Below are 19,009 nucleotides of genomic sequence, written 5' to 3'. Positions count from 1 at the left end.
TGAGACCCGGGTGGCTCATTAAAGGGTGTGGCCATCTTGAGGAAACCTTTTGATTTAACACAGATGAGTGGGGGTGAGACTTCCAGATGAACCAACTTGAAGGAAGAAACATTCACATTTGCTTTACAACAAAATAAAATTGAACATAGGCCAAATGCAAGATAAAGAAATAGGCATTAACTGTCTCCCATCCCTCACTACATGTTCTTTCTAATTACTCTACTCTAAAATCACTCTGTTAAGCTGAAATTACATAGAAAAAAAAAGATATGAAAGCTAAAGATGTTTGAGAAGAGGTAAAGGGCCAGGATGAGGAGAGACAAGAGGAAGAGCTTATGATCAAAACAAGTTAACATCAATAAAAATGTCACATTTAAGTCAACCTCCTCCCCTTTTGGTAAAATATATGTTCAAAACACTTCAACCAATGTTAAAGAGCCATACAATAGCTAAGGTAGCTATGTTTGTCTGTTTCTCTTATAGTCCTTTCTACTATCTTAACTTAGCATGAAGGTTGTTCATTAGCATGAAGGTTGTTCATTAGCATAAAGGTTGTTCATCAGCAGTTTGAATCTCACCTTTCCTTCAAGAAACATAATATGTTGAAAGAGCTGAAAGACTCATCACTGTTGTAAATAAATAATAAATGAGCTTTTGGGCTATATGGTGTTTATTAATATTAGCTTTAAGATTATCACACTGGAATTATTTAACCCACTATCACAAATGATAAGACACAGACACATGTTAGAGTTTTAATTGCCTTGTTTAGTTTGGGCCAGAAGGATATTTTTACCTTAACATTCATCTTTCAACCCCTATCCAATGCTATCTGCCTTAGTCATCCTCCTCTGAACTATCTTCTATTCATAATCTTATAAATATTTGCTTGTATTCTTCATCTAGTCCTTTCCACATCATTATTGGAGTCCTTTCTCCCATCCCATGTGGTTTCTTCTCCAAGCTAACCCATCTTCCTTCCTCCTCTTTTCCTGTCTGTCTCATTCCCGTGATTATCTCTTGAACCCAAAAGCCCTGGAACCTTAGCCACATCTACCCCATTCTGCCCTGTCCAGGTATAGGATGTTTAACCAACCAGTAAGGTATGTCTTAAGCAGGTTTACAAAACAAGGATAATCAGAACCAGATCTTGAGGACTGGGTAACATGCATCAGACCAAATTCCAACATATCACCAAGATTTAAATGATAGAAGCATTCATACAATATCTAGATTTATGGTTCTGGAGGAGCTGGAGAGTGTCACAGGAGGCCTTCACCCCTACATGGCCCTAGCCTGCTAAATCACCCCACCTGTTTCTTCACTTCTCATTCATTGTATTCAAATAGCTGAACTTTAGTACTAATACATCCGGGGACTCATTTCTTTGTTGTATGTCTGTGTCCTAGGCATCACTGTTTAGAAGTATCCCTCTATTTACCATGTCAGTTACATCCCCTTCCTTTTCAAGTCTACTGTCCCCCGCCATATCTGGCTGTATCAACTGAAACTATTTTCATGTTTGGATCATGCCAAAGTCTCTGGGGGTATGACTGTGAATGACAATGGCCTGTACTTAATAACCATGATGTTGGAACCTTCATGTTGACCAGTTAATATTGGATATTCTTACATACCAATGTTGCTCAACCTTTAGTTGAGCTCCATGCTTGGGAAAACCTAGAAAAGCCTGCAGGCCTTGTGGCTGTCTTGACATTCTTTTCAGATGAACTTTTGTCATCTTGGTCTAAAATTATTGGACTATTGTTGGAAAGATTTTACATGTTGTCAATGTCCTCATGTTTTGAGTCCCAAGTACGGTAATGCCCAAGGACACAGATATAAAACCTGGATTTGAATTTCTCGTCACTCCTTTGCCTTTTTCCAAGCATCAGAACTATGAAGAAAGATGTTAGCGTGATACACAGATGTCCTGGAGAGCATATTTAAAGTCATTCATTGTAGCTTCTTTTATGGTAGACGTCAGGTTTGTTGTAGCTGTTTCTGTGCATTGCCCTAATATAATGTCTCCTCTCTTCACGTAAACAGCTTTGTGAAAACAAAACCAAAATAAAACCCTCACAAGTACTTTTCATTCAGTGCTTACTTACATACCGTTTTCACTGATTGTGTGTGTGTATGCGTGTGTGTGTGAGAGAGAGTAGTAGCAGTGTAGCGGTGGTAATAGCAGTAGTAGCGATGAAAAGCTTGAACGACGTTCTATCTTCAACTTGCCCACCTCAGTTTTTTATCTGGAAAAATCATAAAGGAAACTTTTGCTGCCTTCTGCATTGTCTGCCAAAGCTCTACATGAACTAGAATGCCTAGAAATAGCCGTACATTTTGAAGAGTTTGGAAATGTGTGGTGTGTGTGTGTGTACGTGCAAGTGAGTGTTTAGGGCAGAGTGTATGATGTTGTAATTTGAGGTCCTAGCAGGAGACTGTTTTTATTTTATTTTATTTTTATTATTTTTGCTTGCCCCTGCAACCACAAGTTAATAAGTGATTGCTTTCAAAGCCCCCATGCTTGGTTAGCAGAAATGTGTTTTCTAGTTTAACACATTGTTGGGCTTTTTAAGCTTTGGTTTTCTGGAAACATTCCCATGAGGACATTGATCTTCAGGGCATCCTTGATCTTTCTTATAAGAGGAGACTTATCTTATAATATACTTACTCCTTGCTCTGGCCCCACTATTCAGTTTTGGGTTTTGAGGTTGTATTCATTAAAGAATAGTATTTATCGTGCAAATTTTGTAGGTACCCATAAAGATCATAGAGTTCAATCATCCAATCCTACAAATGAAGGAGGGCATCATTCTGGCTTATCGGCTCATCTGTAGAAAAGAGGCACAGGGGCAAAACCTGGGCTCCCGCTGTAACCAGGAACCCTTTCCATGGACAGCACTGTTTTCTTTTCCTTTCTGCAGCCCACTCCTGACCTTGCTTTTTCAGGCTCCTAGAAAAGCTACAGAGCATGCAACCCTCAAAACTGTGTCTCATTTTTCATTTTATTTTTAAGCCAGTGTCTTTGATGTACCTAAACCTGACTGTCTTAAACAGACCTTATCCTATTGATAACTGCTCTCCAAGTAAATCTTTATTTAATTTCCTGTTTTCTAGGACCCTCATTCTTTCTAGCTAGTTATTGGGCAATATTCTCTTGAGCTGTTCCTATTTCTTAATTACTCTATTAATTGTAATCACATACATTGATCTCTTTGACATTCTAAATCTGACTCACCAAGGAAGTACATCTAATATTCACCAGCCATGCCAGCAAACTCACTGCCTATTATTCTCATTATGCAGACTGATATCACTCAGAGCCAGATGTGACTGTTACCTGAACTGGCCTTTATCTTAATCATAATTAGAATATCTTTTTAGCCTTTCCTGCTTACTTAGACACACAGGAGACTTATCTGTTCATTTCCATTCTGCTTTCACCTTTTTTATCTTAACAAAGGAGAACCCCTCCCCACTCAGTTTTGTGGTAATCTTTATTTGCAATTCAAAGCAATTATGGAGAAAACATGAACGCGATTTTCAGTTCATCAAGATTTTTTTTTTCTATAACCCTAGACCTTACTGGCCTGATGCCTAGTTTAAAAAAAAAAATAACTCAAATTTTTCTCTACATGACTAAGTACACCAATGTTAACCCTGGTTTTCTTCTCAGGTCTTACTTAATGTTTATTAGGCAACAAGAGTAAATAGGTTCTCATGTATCTGTTGGCTGCTATTTCATAGACTATTTTCTGTCTTTGTACCATAAATGGTAAGAACTTAGAGGCGATGACTTAGATCTCTTTTTAAAAATTAGGAAATGAGAATTAGATAATCCCTGTGTGTTGGGAAAAGCAGCCCCAATTTTATGTTGAACTACTCATCAGTCCTCCCTCAAGCCTTCCTCATTTTACAGCTAAGGTCTTTCCTTCAGATAGTCCCTTCTTTTTGGTTTCATTCCCATGTAACTTCATTTGTCAAATACTTTCTTATCCTTGAAGACACAGGGTGTATATCTTTTTCCCCTGCACCCTGGGAGTCTTCATAAGACCTGTTACATATCCACTCATTCCCACTAGTGTTTGCGACCCTCCCTGCTGCGCTTCTTTTTGCTGCCTTTTGCCTGTATGGGTATTTCTTTTTACACGGCGAGCTCTTGAAGGGCAGGAGTTTGTGCTTTTCATCATTAGTATCTAGTGCGCTATCTAGTGCATAGTAGATTTTCAAGGTAGCAGTCACATGACCTTCTGAGATTCCTTCAACTACGGTTTATGATTTTTTACTAATGGTACATTTTGACATCAATTCAAATGTTAGAGGCCAGCTGTTACCGAATCAATGCTTTGCTCACTCCGTCCACTGGTCATCTCTGCTCTATCTTGGAAACGGTTGTAGTAGGATGAAAACCGGTGTCATCTCAAGCAACATGAGAAGACTGCATACTGCAGTCTTGTAACATAATAGAGAAGGTGATGATTTGGGAGTAAATTAACCTTAATTTAAATTTATACTGTTCCTTATTTCTGGTTTGACTTGGAATAAAGTTAATTGACTTGAAAGCTTGAAAATTTTATGAGTAATAATGAAAATTATTATTTATAATAACACCAGACTTTATCCCAAATTTTTTGTTAGGATTAACTCACATAATGTGTGTAAATTTGTACTTACTGTAGCCCTTGGCATATAGAAACTCAATGTTTTGATCGTTGCTTTCACTTCATTAATCTCTAGAAGGCATAGGGAGGAAACAATGCACATTCAGATAAACAAGAAACTCCTTCAGAATTAAGTACAAGGCTCCTCATCCAATCCACAGAACACAGAACAAATTAAAAATCATATTTATTTATTTAGTATTATGGGGGAAAGACATTGTGTGTGTGTGTTGGTCAAAGAACAACTTACACAACTCAGTTCTCTCCTTCACTGTAGGTATTCGAGAGCTGGAACTCAGGTGAGTAGCCCTGGCAGCAGGTACCTTTCCCCAGTGAGACACCTTCCTAGCCCAGAACACAGAAAAAGAGAAGCCATTTTCTCAGTTCCTCTGAGAAGGATAACTTAGTACCGTTCTTTATCTAGGAGAGATGTAAACTCATTGTATACGAAGGTAGCTATATGACACTGAAAAACAATAGTCTTGTGTTCTGGTTGGACTTCAACAAGATAGAAATGTAGTTTTTAAACCAGTAACAAAGTTTCCATGACAATGAAGATCATCTTGTCCTTGTACAAAACAAGAGAGAAGATTTAATTTGTATAGCTCTCCTGACTGTTGCATTTCTAAGGTAGAGGGAACAATTTTGCATTGGAATACCTTTGAACTAGAGGTCAGACTGGCTCACTAGCTTCCTCTGGAAAAACTAGGGGCAGTCCTTATCTACAAAGAGCTTCTGATTCTTGAATGAAGCTACAATCTGCTGTGTTGATTTCAGGTATTTTCAGTCTTAAGCAACAACCCTTTTATGGAAGTTATTGAAAAGTCACATAGGCCTGCAGAAACTTAGGTTTCACAGGATGGTATTTCTGCTTTACTGTCACCTTCCTTTCTAGCCAGCTGACCTTATCAAGCCTTCTCTAACAGTTCAACGGGCTTATAGCAAGGAAACTTATTTGAATGCAGAAACTTTTTGTATAATTTTATATGTTTTGTTACTATGTTTCTGACTTTCTTTTGTATTTGCATATGCTAGCAAAGGCTTGTTTTTGTGATCCAGCTACTTTTTTTTTGAAAACAGAAAGTTAAAATTTCAAGGCATACATCAACTCAGTCAGGCTACTTATAAGCTCCCAGACAACAAAGCATATTTTCAGAGGCCCAAAATGTTTTGTACTGCTCATGACAAAACTCTTTAGCTTCAGATTTATCTGGCTAGCTGTGGTAGAGGCACAAAAAGGAGTTTTGTCTTTCTACTCCCTTGCTTTCTTTTCCCTTACTTTTTTCTTGTTAATTCTTTGTTCTTTTCTTTCTCAGATGTATGCTAGGTGTAAAGGGGATTCTGCATTAGCTCGAAATTTCCACCTTGTTGGGATACCTGTGCCTCCCATCTTTTAGATTAATTGAAACCAAGGCACTTGCCAAGTCATCCAATGACCTCACTAGAGAGGTCATGCACTTTCAGTCTTTTTCATTAACCTACTAATGGGAAAAAAATGTTTTGGGACCTCCAACAGCATCCAAAACCTTCTCACTTAAGACTCGAGTTAGATCTCAGTTTTTGCCAGACAAGACCTGATCTTCATTTCCAGGCAGAGTCCTGTTCTCAGTACCTGGCAGACTTGCTTCTCCTGCTTCATTAATCTGGGTCTCCACTTAGCTTACTTTTCCTTTCACATTACAGAAAAATGTAACAAAACTATTAGGGTCTGTGACTCACCAAAGAAAGACTGGAGACTCAGATAGCATGCAAAATCAAAGAACATTTATTCCACAGAGAATTCTAGCATACTGGGGTCACCACTTTAATAAAATATGGAAGACCCAGAAGAAGGGGCACAGGCCCTATTTATAGGGGAATTCCAGGAGTAACTAGGTGACCTTTACTTTCATTGGTGGGCAGCTAGCCAAGGGGTATAGGGCCAATCAGGATTGGTCAGGAGCTTAGAGACTTTCCAAAGCTGTTACTAAGTAACTATATCTGACCCAAGGCAGGTAATGGGGAAGATGCTGATTGGCTGCCCATCACACGTTCCTGGAAACCAAGTTTCACTCAGGCCTCATCAGGTAAAGTTAATTCTAAAGCCTGTCATGATGTCAGAAGGGAATTAAGCACTGTCATTCCCACCCTTGAGTAGGGTCCCATCTCAAATCCTTATAGTGTTGTCTAAGGATCATCAATTGTACAGTAGAGATCTGTTCCTTTACAAACTTCACCAGAGCATTATTTATGCAGGGACCACAAGATAAAGCTAACAACAACAATATTAGGGAAACAGCTAAAGCAGAAACAAATGTGGTCAGACAGGGTGACCAATTAGAGAGTGATTCATACCAATTCTCTGTTGTCTCTCCTTCTCTCATGTAGCTATTTTCTGAACAATGCCACAGATTCCTTGACAACCCCAGAGAGATCTATATAGAAACACCATTCTTCTAGAGCTACACATAGGCCTCCTTGTTGAAGTAAGTCTAAGTTCCTTCTGTTTTGTAGCACTAACTGCCAGAAAGGGAGTCCTGTAGGTAGGTAATTGATGTTTCTACCATCTCCTGTTCTCCTGAATCCACTTACAACCAACCAAAAGTATCCCCACCAGGGGATAAGAGATGTCACCATTGTTCCAGCCACCAGTCTAAGCAAGGAAGTGATCCCCATATTGACCTCCTGTTAGGAATGATAGGGAAACCCTCTACAAGAGACTTAGACATAATAAAGCAGTTCCCTCCACAAAGACTTCCCTTGGAGAAGCTAAAGGACATTAAAATGGAAAGTATGTATATTTCCATAGGTTCTTTCTAGCTCACAAAATGGGGCCCAGGGAAAGAAAAAAAAAGTTGGACAACTACTACACTACTACTAAATGACCATTGAATAAGGTAAACAAGAAACATGCCTAGTATCCGTAAGTCAAAAAAAGTTAACTCTGCTGTCCCCACCCTTGGAATCCAGGCAACAGTCCTGGCCCTTTGAGCATAAGGCAAGCATTGACCTAGGCAGGGAGACCATATGTTTCTACACAATTTCCTCCATTTCTACTTCTCCAGTTCCCCACTGATATTCCATCTTTCCCTTTACTCAGCCATTCATATCCCTCTCTCTTTATTCCGTCCTTCTTGACTCTTCATCTGCATCATCCTTTTCTTCTCTACTTTCTCTTCCTTAAAACCTGTTCCTTCCACAATCCATCAGCAAATCTACACTGGAGGAATAAGTAAAAAACCATGCAACCTCAGGAGCATGTCCTCTGCAAAACCGGACTCCACTGACACCAGTGGCCGAAGGGCTACAGAAGTTCCTCAAATCACGCCTTCCAAGGTCTCACTTCTTAGGCAAGTGACAAACTAAAACAGCAGGTAACCAGAGTCAGGAGTGAAGGAGCCATAGCTTTGGCAGGTTTGTGGGATGAGGTGTGGCTTTCCATCATTGTTGGGTTGAATCAGGGACCCTCTCATGCCAGAATGGACATCTCATGCCCTGATGGCTTTATGTGGATGGCTTTATGGACCCAGGTCTAGATTCTGTCCACCTTCATGGCCATGGGCATGATGAGAATCACCGTGTGAGGTCCCTTCCAATGAGGTTCCAAAGTCTTATGGTTATGTCTGTTAACCCAGACTTTGTCACCTGGTTCAAAGCAATGGGGATTAGAGGGGAGAAGCAGACTCATATATCTCTTTCATGAAAGGTCAAAGATTTTTCTGATCTAGTGTAAAGCCTATAGGAATTCTAAGAATTTTTGGTTACCAAACTAGCAAGAATCTCAGACTGGAAATTAGGTAAGGGGGTAGGGTCTCCTGTAAAGTCCCAGGGTTTAGGGGTTATTCCTAGCCTTGTGAAGGTATATAGAAAGAGAGTCACCCAGTTCCTACCAGTTAAAGCCTTTTTCAGGGTCTGATTCATCCTCTCTACCTGACCTGAACTTTGGGGGACAATGTGCGCAGTGTAGTTTCCAATTTATCCCCAATCTATTTATCAACCTCTGTGCTACCTGAGAAATGAAGGTTGGTCCATTGTCTGAGCCTCGGAGAATGGGGAGTCTGGGTATTACGTCATCCAGCGTCTTCTTGGCTACTACACTGGCAGTTTCCTTCTTATGTGGGAAGGCTTCTGCCCATCCTGGAAGGCATCTACAAAGACTAGCAAATACTTGTAACCAAAGATTCCTGGCCTTATTTCAGTATAATCTGTTTCCAAATTGGCTCAAGATCATTGGCCTGTTACCTGTCTCCCTATTGTCTCTTGGCTGAAGCCAGAAGCATTAATGGGCAAACAGGGGAGTGAGAGACAGCTTTTTCTACCATTGCTCTGAAGTGAAAAATCTTATGTTTGGCCCCACTCATTACCTCTTTAAATTTTCTTTGTCCAAGATGAGTATTCTGGTGAATCTGGTATATAAACTGTTCAACAAAGTCCTTTGGGGAGGATGATTGGTTATTGGCCATATGAAACCATCCACTTTTTCGATAGATTCTCTGGCATTTGGCTGATCTTGTTTATCTTTCTCATTGTAATAGGGTATTGCTGGGAGCTCAGCCTACACCATGGTCACCAGGGCTTGGGTGACATTTAATGCAGCTTTCCTTGCAGCTTGTTCCCCCTGCCCGTTTCCCTGAGCCTCCATTGAATTGCCCTTTTGATGGCCTAGGCAGTGGACAATGACAACTTTGAGGGGGAGCCATCAGGCTTCAAGGAGGACCAAAATTTCTTCTTTATTTTGAACAGTTTTATCCTCAGCTGTAAAGAAGTCCCTCTCCTTGTAGATAGCCCCATGTACATGGACTGGGGCAAAGGTATACCTGCTGTCCATATGTATGTTGGCAATATTTCTTTTGGCCATCCTCAAGGCCTCAGTCAGAGTGATCAGCTCTGCTTTTTGGGCTGAAGTCCCTGGAGGCAAGGCGTCTGCCCTCAGGGTGTCACTCAAGTTCACTACCCCTGCCCCTACATACCTGGTGCTGTTCTGGATGAAGCTGCTTCCATCTGTGAAGAGTGTCTGATCCACATCGGGCCAAGGCTATCAGTCAGGTGGAGATTCTGGATGTGCTGCAGAACAACGGGGCACTCATGCTTGATGGCTGTGTCGAGGTCTTACAGCAGGGCGGTGGGGTTGAGTGTTGATGCGAGTCGGGTTCAAAAGCAGGGACTCATAATGAGGATAATGAGCCAACTCAGCACTGGACCGCCAGCTGTCAGGAGGTTGCTTCAAAATATCCTCTATGGAATGAGGGATAGTTATGACCAGTTCATGTCCCATGGTAATCTTGTCTGCATCCCTGACCAATAGGGCTGTGGCCGCTATCATGTGGCCACAGGCATGGTGGCCATCCCCATGCCACGCGGTCCAATTGTTTGCATAGCTAGGCAACAGACCTTCTCCAGGGACCAGGGTTTGTATTAGGACCCTTTTGGCTATGCCTTTGCTTTCATCTACATATAAGTAGAAGGTTTATAAACATCCAGCAGGGCCAAAGCTGGCACCTCTAATAAAACCCTTTTATGCCATTCAAAGACTTTGTCCATTTCATGTGTCCAATGCAAGATGCCCTCCTGCCCTCTAGTGGCTTCATAGAGTGGCTTGGCAACTTCAATGAACCTTGGCACCCACAGCCTACAGAAGCCTGGAGACCTCAGAAATTCTTGTTTCTGTCTCCTGGTGGATGGGGTTGGTATGTTCAGGATGGTCTCCTGGGCTTGGGATATCTGCTGTCCCCACTTGAGTATGTTCCTGAGGTATGTGATCTCCTGCTGGCACAACTGGGCCTTCTTGGCCACTACTCAGTAGCCCATACAGGCCAGTTCATGCAGCAGGTCAGTGGTTGCTTGGGGGCAGGTCTCTACAACTGGGGCGGCTACAAGGAGATTGTCCAAAAGACCAACACGTGGGTGGGTATGTACTCACCCAGGTCCCCGTGCGGCACCTCATCATAGATGGTAGGAGAGTTCCCGAGTCCCTGTTGCAGCATGGTTCAAGTGAGCTGACAGTTGCAGCCCAGCTCTGGATCAAGCCATTCAAAGCCAACGGATTGACTGGCTGCGGCCAATGGCAAACTGAAGAGAGTTTGAGGTCCAACACCGCGTAGACTGCCGATTCAGGTGGCAGGCCGCTTAACAGGCTGTATGGGTTTGGCACCATTGGGTGAATATCCTCCACCCTCTTGTTGACTTTGCCAGGCAATAACTGTTGGAGTTTGGCCTCACTGACAGCAGAGGGGTGTTCCACACTGACTGGCAAGGAACCAGGATTCCTTTTTCCCAGAGGTGGTTGATGTGGAGTTTGATACCATCCCAAGCCTCTCAGGGCATGAGATATTGCCCTGATCCTGGTGGAGAGGGTGTTAGCCCTCAGCTGCACTATAATGGGGGCTAAGGCTCAGTCATACTGAGCTGGTCTCAGCCCAAATCTCTGGAATGGTCCTCATCAACTCTTGCAGGAAAGCTTTGGGATGAGGGGCCCCGAGCAGTGGGGCATAACGTTTATACTCATCCTCCAGAACTAAGGCTAAAATATGTATTGGGCCCTTCCCATCCAGGACCTGCACTTCCTTGGGTCCATAATGGATTTGGGCTCCTAATTTGGTCAGGAGGTCATAGCCAAGAAAAAGATAAGGGTATCCTGGTATGACCATAAATGAATGGGTTACTATCTAATTCCCAAGTCCACCTGTCTTCGGGAAGTCTATGGATGGCGCTTGGTGCCTGTGGCTTCCTGAACCCAAGTCTTTTTGTCTGAAAGGGGTCCCATTGGTTGTTTTAGGACTGAATGTTGAGCTCTGGTGTCCACCAAGAAATCCACAGGCTTCCGCTCCACCTTTAGGGTTACCCAGGGCTTGTGGAGGGATTGGGCATGCAAGCCCTGACATCCTCAGTTGCTGAATTCTTCTAGCTCCAAGATCTTTGATTTGTTGGTCTGGGCTCTCTTAGGACATTCATTTTTCCAAGGCCCCATTTCCTTGCAGTAACAGCAGTGATCTTTTTCAATGGGAGGCTGGGGCCTAGTTTCCCCTGGGGTCTTGCTTACCCTTCACCCCCAGGGAGAAGCCTGCTTACCTCCTTTTCTCCTACAGGCCAGACTCTTCAGTTCTTTTGTATCAGGTCAGTCACAATGGGCTGAAAGCTTCACCAGTCCCCAGTTTTGTCTGTCCTCTAGAGTTTTCCTGTTTTTGTAGACATTTTCTGCTATGGCAACTAACTCAGTTAATTGTTTGTCTGCTGATCCATCTAGCCATTGGAGCTTGCGTCAGATGTCTAGGGTGGCCTGGTTGACAAAAGCCATGTTGATAGCTCACTGGTTCTTCTGTGCTTAAGGATCAAAGGGAGTACAGGTCTGGTAGGCATCCATCAACCTCTCCAGGGAGGTGCCTGGACTCTTATCCTCACCCTGTACTATAAAGGTAACTTTAGATAAATTTGTGGGCCACCAAATGGCTGTTCAGAGGCCCCTCATGAGAATCTGGTGGTCGACCTGGAGTGTCACCTTACCTGCATTAGATTTGTAGTCCCAGTCAGATCAGGCAAGTGGAAAGGCTGCATCAGTATCAGCCTGAAACTGAGTGGGCAACCCATTCACATCCAGAACCAAGTTCCAAGCTGTGGTCAAACTCCGGTCCCTCTCTTCTGTGGTGAAGAGGACCTGGAGCAGTTGCTGACAATCATCCCAAGTGAACTAGTGGGTTAGCATCTCTGAATGTAAGAGGTCAATGAGTGCTGAGGGTTCCTCGAAGAACTCAGGGTTCTGGTGTTTCCAGTTATATAAACCATTACTAACAGAGGGCAAATGGATCCGGTACTGTCTCTGGTTAGTGTCGGGAGGTCCAGTGGCCCTCAGGGCAAACACCATGGTAAATTCTGCCTCTGCCTGGCAAGCTGTTCGAGCTCTTGTGTTAGCGGGGCTCACTGCAGGGGCTGACACTTTCCTCAACGGCATGGCCTCTTTGGGAACAGGTAGAGGGGCCAAGGCTGGCACTGGAGTGGGTTTTGTCTGGGAAGTTTGTTTGTTTGTTTGTTTTACTCTACAGGTCTTTTGCTTTATATTACAGGCTCTGATTTTGTGTTTTTAATTGTCTGTATGTGCAAATATGTGTGCCCCTGTGTCTACAAGTGATTTTTTTCTATTTTTTTCTTTGGCCTTTTCCCTCCTGTTCATTTGTTTTGCCCACCCCTCAAGACAGGGTTTCTCTGTGTAGCCTTGGATGTCCTGGACTCACTTTGTAGATCAGGCTGGCCTCAAACTCACAGAGCGCCTGCCTCTGCCTCCCTGAGTGCTGGGATTAAAGGAGGTTTGTTTGTTTTTATCTTATTTATCTCATTATTATTTTTTGTTAGTTTTTCAGATGCCTATTTGTTTTCTAATTAGAGAATTAGCAAGAAAGGGTACAAATTTGGGGAGGTGGGAAAGAGCTGGGGAGAGTTGGGGAAGTTCTGAATTCTTGCTCAGAATATAGTGTATGAAAAAAAATCTATTTTCAATTAAAAAAGGAGAATTGTGTCTCTGCAGGTGGTGGCTGTAAATTACACTGCTGACCCCTGTGGTGTGTGGGCTCTGTGCCAAGTTCCCTGGAATTGCCACTAGAAACAGCCAAGTCAGAGCTAAGTGTTGCTGCGTCGCTGCTCTCTCGCAGAAGACCAGCCCAGCAGCACTAGTGTGGCACAGTCTGCTGTGTGTCTGTTCCTAGATTAACTGGAAGAGTCAGTGTCATGAGCCAATGGCTTCAAAGAGGCTGCTGCCGGCATGGCACTTTTCTTTGTTAGCAAATAATTCTGCTGGTTATTTGCCTGCTTACTTATGAACGTCTCTCTATTTATTAGATCAACTTGCCAGAATATTATCAGTATATTTTATACTCTGATATATTATATATATATGATATAGTTGCTCTGATAATTATCAGAGCAACCTGTCAACGACCCTATTATCAGTCTATACTTTATTCGGACTAGGCTCTGTACAGAAATTTGTGAAGCTGAATTCTGGAAGAAGCATAACTATTTTGCGAGATGTCTCAAAACATGTCCTGGAATCTCAACATTTACTTATTTTTAAAACATGGTTTTAATTATTAAGAATGGGCTGAACTTCACAGTTCACAGTGAACTGCCCATTCTTTGTCTTGTCCCCCACAGTCTTGGTCATTTCTGTCAGAGAATGATGAGTCAGGGATACCTTGTCCTGCTGAAATGGCTAGAATGTCTGCTGTAGAAGTATTATATACATCAGGCAAGCGATCTGAAGCTGCTGCTGTTTAACCGTCTTGTTGCTGAGGCTGGCCGTTCTCCTTTGCCAAGAACTACCTAGGCTTGAAGATGTGAACAGAGGGGCAGCTCTGCCCCAGGCTCCTTTCCCAGTGCTGCACCAACAAGGAAGTGGGGGCTCGGTGTGCAGAGTGGCCATGCTGATTCTCCAAGTGGTTTCAGTAAATGGACAGAACTTTAAATTTTCCTCCTGTGCTAGAGATTGACCCTAGTGCCTGTGCACATCTCCACTTCCCATGTTTCGGTTTTTTGTTAGCACATCTCAGTTTATCACTTCATATTTACTTCTCAGCCTCTCTTCTCTAGTTACTGCTTGAGTTTTTGGCCTCTGTACCTAAAGCGGGCTATCAAATCAGAATTTTAAGAAGCCTCTGTCAATCAACACAAGATGTCAGTCACTCTAAAATGTTTCCTTGTGGTAATTCAAGGGATTCTCTTTCAATCAAAGTTAATTGAAATAAAATGCAGTCGAGCTGTGTAAATTTACTTTGTGCAACTCAAGATTTTCATGACTTCATAACAGCAAAGAAAATATAGGGCCCCAGTTTTCTGTGAGGATGGATCTTTCTTAAGTGTATGTGGACCCTAGAGTGACTGCGGGAAAGGGGGAAGAACTCATGTGAACAGCAGCAGTAAACAGATTCAACAGCAGTGATTTCTACATCCGTCTTACAATCAGTCCGATTCGTGACTCCTCATCGCCTCTGGAAGTGCTGTCTTTGGCAATAACAAAACAACATGCCATGTAGAACCTCGGTTGTTGATACTCGCAAATCATTGTGAATGCTGTGGACTCTCCTCACAGTGTAAAACTGTGGGTTTACCGTGTCCCACAGTGTGCATCTGAGAGTAGGAGTTTCACATAAAACCCGTAAAGCCCCAGTTGAGGAGCCATTCAGGATCTGATAACCTCGTTTCACAGTGGAAAGCTGGGAGATAAGGGGACTTTCCCCAGACCCTAAAACGTCTAACTGTAAATTTCAGAAAGAGGAAAAGAGAACACGACTCAGTTCAGATTATAATTCCAGTTCTATTTTGCATTCCCCTGAGTTGTGTGCCTCGTGTTTTGTATGCAGAATGCTATAGATATAGAGAAGATAAGAACTGATAGAGGGAAGTTATGTGCCCCTATTTTTAAATTAACTACAGAGATTCTACCAGCAGCATTCATGAACTTGGCCAGGTGTGGGGCAGATGCGGTTCTTTAGCACACGTCGCCAAACCACGTGTGTGTTTCAGTAGATGAGCCTGTCCCCGCTTTCTTTCGACTTGTTCTCCTGGAGCCCGTGTGCTCAGCAGCACAGGGCTGCCTCTTCCGATACTGCTTCTACAGGAAGCTAGGTGAATGAGAGGTCAGAGTTCAAGGAGGCGATTTTATTAAGAACATTAAATATTTACTGAATCCTAAGTTTTATTCTGTCAGGGAACCGAGTTCCTGTCCATGCCTGGCAGGTTTGTGGCAGAACTAGCACTGACTTGGAAGGTGATTCTAGTGCAGAGGTTAAAGCCTTGTCTAACTGGATTTGTGTCTTCATTCTTAAACAATGAAGTAATAAAGCAGAAGATGGGACAGAGAGCTTTTCTCTTGTATGTCACATTGTCAACAAGTGCAGAGGGTCCAGAAATTTCTCCTGGGTCTCTGTCCGAATGGGAAGCTCCTTGCAGTTCCCTAGTCTTTGGCTTGCTGAATGATCTGAACCTGAGTGGTCTCCTGTGGTAAGAAACTGGCACAGACAGAGAGGATGGAGAATGGAAGCGGAGACCAGTACGAAGCTCCCACAAAGCCGGTCAAACGGCTAGAATCCACACGCTGCACAAACAGCTTCCTCAGCCTTCTTTTTACCCCTTCACATTCCACTGAGGTGGTGCTGACTCTGCAGCAGACATCACTCTTCCCGTGAAGATGCTGGGCAATGTTCCCAGATGGATTGCTATTGCACACAACTTTCCATAATTTTACCTGAGAAGTTTTCTTCAAATTGATGCATGGCTCCCCCCCACCCCAACATGTATACTTCTCTTAATAATAAGTAGACAGCTGGAATGGTGTCCTGCCAGTGGTGGGAGTGGATGAAATAAGCATAAAATGTAAAAATCATTGTGTATTCCTAAAACCATTTTACATTCAGAATATGCATGCCTTCTGCTCAGGGTTTCTGGTCTTAGAGAGCCTGGGAACTGAGATGTGAGCTCAAGCTTGTGGGCAGGGCAACAACATGTAACCTGAGGGAAGCCCTGAGTCACACCGCCTAGCTGCAGCTTGTGCTTAAACTCCTGAGCAGCTTCCAAATCCTGCTGGGGTGTTCCACACCCGTTTCTGCTGAGGCTAGTATTTTCAGTGAAGGGGTCCCTTCTTTCATCCGTTTTGCTGGGGCAAAAAACCCTGACCAAGAAAAACTTTTGGTGAGAAAGTTTATTTGGCTTTCAATTCCAAGACAGAGTGCATCAAGGCAGGAGCTTGAAGGGAGGCCTGCTTGCACTTCTGCACTGAACTAGCTCTGATCATGAGACTCATACCTAAAGAGAAGCATGCCAGGGATTGTGGCTAATGCTGCTAATGCTAATGTGGCAGGCAGGCAGGCGGGTAGGCGGGCAGGCAGGCAGGAGGGTAGGCGGGCAAGCAAGCAGTCTTATTCTCTGCTGGCTTTTATGTACAGTTTAGGACCACCTGCTTCCCACAGGGAGCTGGACCATCCTAAATCAATTAGCTATCAAGGTAATCTTGTTCAGGCATGTGCATAGGCCAACCTGATCCAGGCATCCCTCGGTTGTTGTGCTCTCTCAAGATAATTCTAGGTTCTATCAAGTTGACAGTTGAAGCTAACGAGGACAGTGAACAATCAGCCCTTCATTCTCTGTTCTCACACAGCTCTGTCCTCTGGCATGGCCACCATCTGTTCCTTCTTCTCCAGCTGGCTTATTTCCTTTTGGTCACTATCATTTGGCATGTTAATTCCTGCTTTGGTTGCCATTTGCCTTTCTGTCCTCAAGGTCCTGGGCATGGTTTGCCAGTGTCACAGGTGAAGCCTTTTTTTTTAGAACCTAACCTTGACGTTCTCTGACCCTATTAACATCCTGTCAGTCAAGCATATGTCTTGCTTATCCTCATCTCCTTCCTCAGCATGAAATAGTGACCCCATTTACTGGGGGCTGGATCTTAGGGCTCCCCTGTTTCTGTCTAAACTCTCAGGACTCAGCATGTGCCCAAGTTTCAGTGACCTGTACAGAGCATTGTTAGTAACTTGTTTGTTTTCACAGATGAAGAACGCTGTGCTTAGAGAAGAGAGTTGTTAGCACAAACAAATAAAACACACAGTAACTGGCCTTTTGTCTTGCTTGTTTGATTTAGATGTTCAGATGGCTAGGCAAGTGCCTGACCTGCTGGGTGGGCTGGGGTGAGGGACAGAATGGGATGGGAACCCATGGACTTCCTGGTTCTTTGATTTCTGTTGTCTTCTTGGGCGTGACTGAGTGCAGCATCTGGTGAGCTAGGACAGGGACTAAGTCCAGAGCTGAGGTGTCTTCCTCCTACAGCCGGAGGCCAGTTGTGGCTCAGCAGCTGGACTGCCCAAGCCTTTTATGGTGAGGACCGAAATCAGCGCAGTCTCTGTGTGAAACACAAGTGAAGAGACAGAGAGAGAGAGAGAGAGAGAGAGAGAGAGAGAGAGAGAGAGAGAATGTGTAGCTCTGGTCACTTCGGCAGGCTGCTGTTGGAAGAAGTGGAGGAAGTGTCTGTTTTAACTGCGGCTAGTGAGAAAGGATAATCTAAGGTTGTGCTGCTGAGCTTTCGGTGAAGCACTTAGCCTCTTGGAACCTTGATTATTCTTGTCTAGAAAATATGTGTGAAGTAGGTCAGGCTCAGCTTAAACTATGAGGCACAGACAGATCCTGACCAACAGCAAGCTTTGATAAAGACTGTATTTTTAAGTATAATTTTCTGGCTTTTAACTTCTAAAACCTACAGCCTATTTCATATATTTTTCACAGTGATCAAACTTAACTTTGTTAAGAAAGTTGAGGTGAGCTGAGGTTGAAGTCTTGTCCACATGAAGTAAAAGAAATGTCACACTGAATCTTTTTTGAAAGAATTCATATTAAAATTCTCTCATGCATTGTTCAGTCTTGGTTGTTTTTTTAAAGCTTTGGCCTCCAGGGTCTGATAGATATTTTTGAAGGACAGCAAGCCTGTAACCTGGAGAGATTCTTCTTTCCTGCTCATCTGCTCTGCTGTTTGCTGTTCAAGATGGACCAAAACAGAAGCTCTTTTCTCAAGCCTGCCTAGCTCTGCTTATCTTAGGCAAGGTGGCCTGACTTTTATGGGGAGGAGTTCATGTCCACATGACCGCTCATGGCATCCATCTTTAGAGAACGGCCTTAGAAGAGCCAACCAAGGACCATTCATGGAGACAACCTAGAACCCCTGCACAGATGTAGCCCATGGCAGTTCAATGTCCAAGTGGGTTCCATAGTAATGGGAACAGGAACTGTCTTTGACATGAACTGATTGGCCTGCTCTTTGATCATCTCTCCCTAATGGGGGAGCAGCCTTATCAGGCCACAGAAGATGACAATGCAGCCACTCCTGATGAGACCTGATAGACTAGGATCAGAAGGAAGGGGAGGAGGACCTCCCCTATCAGTGGACTGGGGGAGGGGCATGGGTGGAGAAGGGGAAAGGAGGTGGGATTGGGAGGGGAGGAGGGAAGGGAGCTACATAGGGGCTACAAAGTGAATAAATTGTAATTAATAAAAAAACAATGAAGCAAATAAACAAAACAAAACAAACAACAGAAGAGCCTATGTTCAGCTTCCGGGTTAGGTCAGGGTTGCTGTCACTGTCTCCTTTTTCTCTTTCTCCATAAAAGTCACATCCTGGGTCCTATCACTCACTTCCTCCAAGTTTTATACAAATGCTATATCATCACCTAGTTAAGAAGCATATGCCATTATAGGCATGAGAAAGACCGTTTGTGGAATCTTGACTAAATAATGTTCTGTACAAAAACCCGAAAGAAAACTGCCACCCTGCTGTCCCAGAAGCACAAGTCCCTTTTAATTTTAGGTACAGTTCCAGGAGCTCTTGTTAAAAATGCTGA

At 43.3% G+C, this 19,009-nt stretch overlaps 1 long non-coding RNA gene across 1 annotated transcript; it reads right to left on the bottom strand.

Moving 5' to 3' along the window:
* Positions 1–674: 674 nt before the first annotated feature.
* LOC132653949 (uncharacterized) lies at positions 675–10,772 on the bottom strand. Its single transcript, XR_009591760.1, has 4 exons — positions 10,564–10,772; positions 9,614–9,878; positions 4,678–4,736; positions 675–2,252 (listed from the first exon to the last, which is right to left on the bottom strand). It is a non-coding gene; the product is annotated as an uncharacterized LOC132653949 (long non-coding RNA).
* Between the last annotated feature and the right edge of the window lie 8,237 nt (positions 10,773–19,009).

This window comes from Meriones unguiculatus, chromosome 5 (assembly GCF_030254825.1).
Source record: "Meriones unguiculatus strain TT.TT164.6M chromosome 5, Bangor_MerUng_6.1, whole genome shotgun sequence".
Lineage (NCBI taxonomy): Eukaryota > Metazoa > Chordata > Mammalia > Rodentia > Muridae > Meriones > Meriones unguiculatus.
The sequence above is the reverse complement of the archived record's forward strand: the minus strand, read 5'-3'. Positions and strand labels throughout refer to the sequence as shown.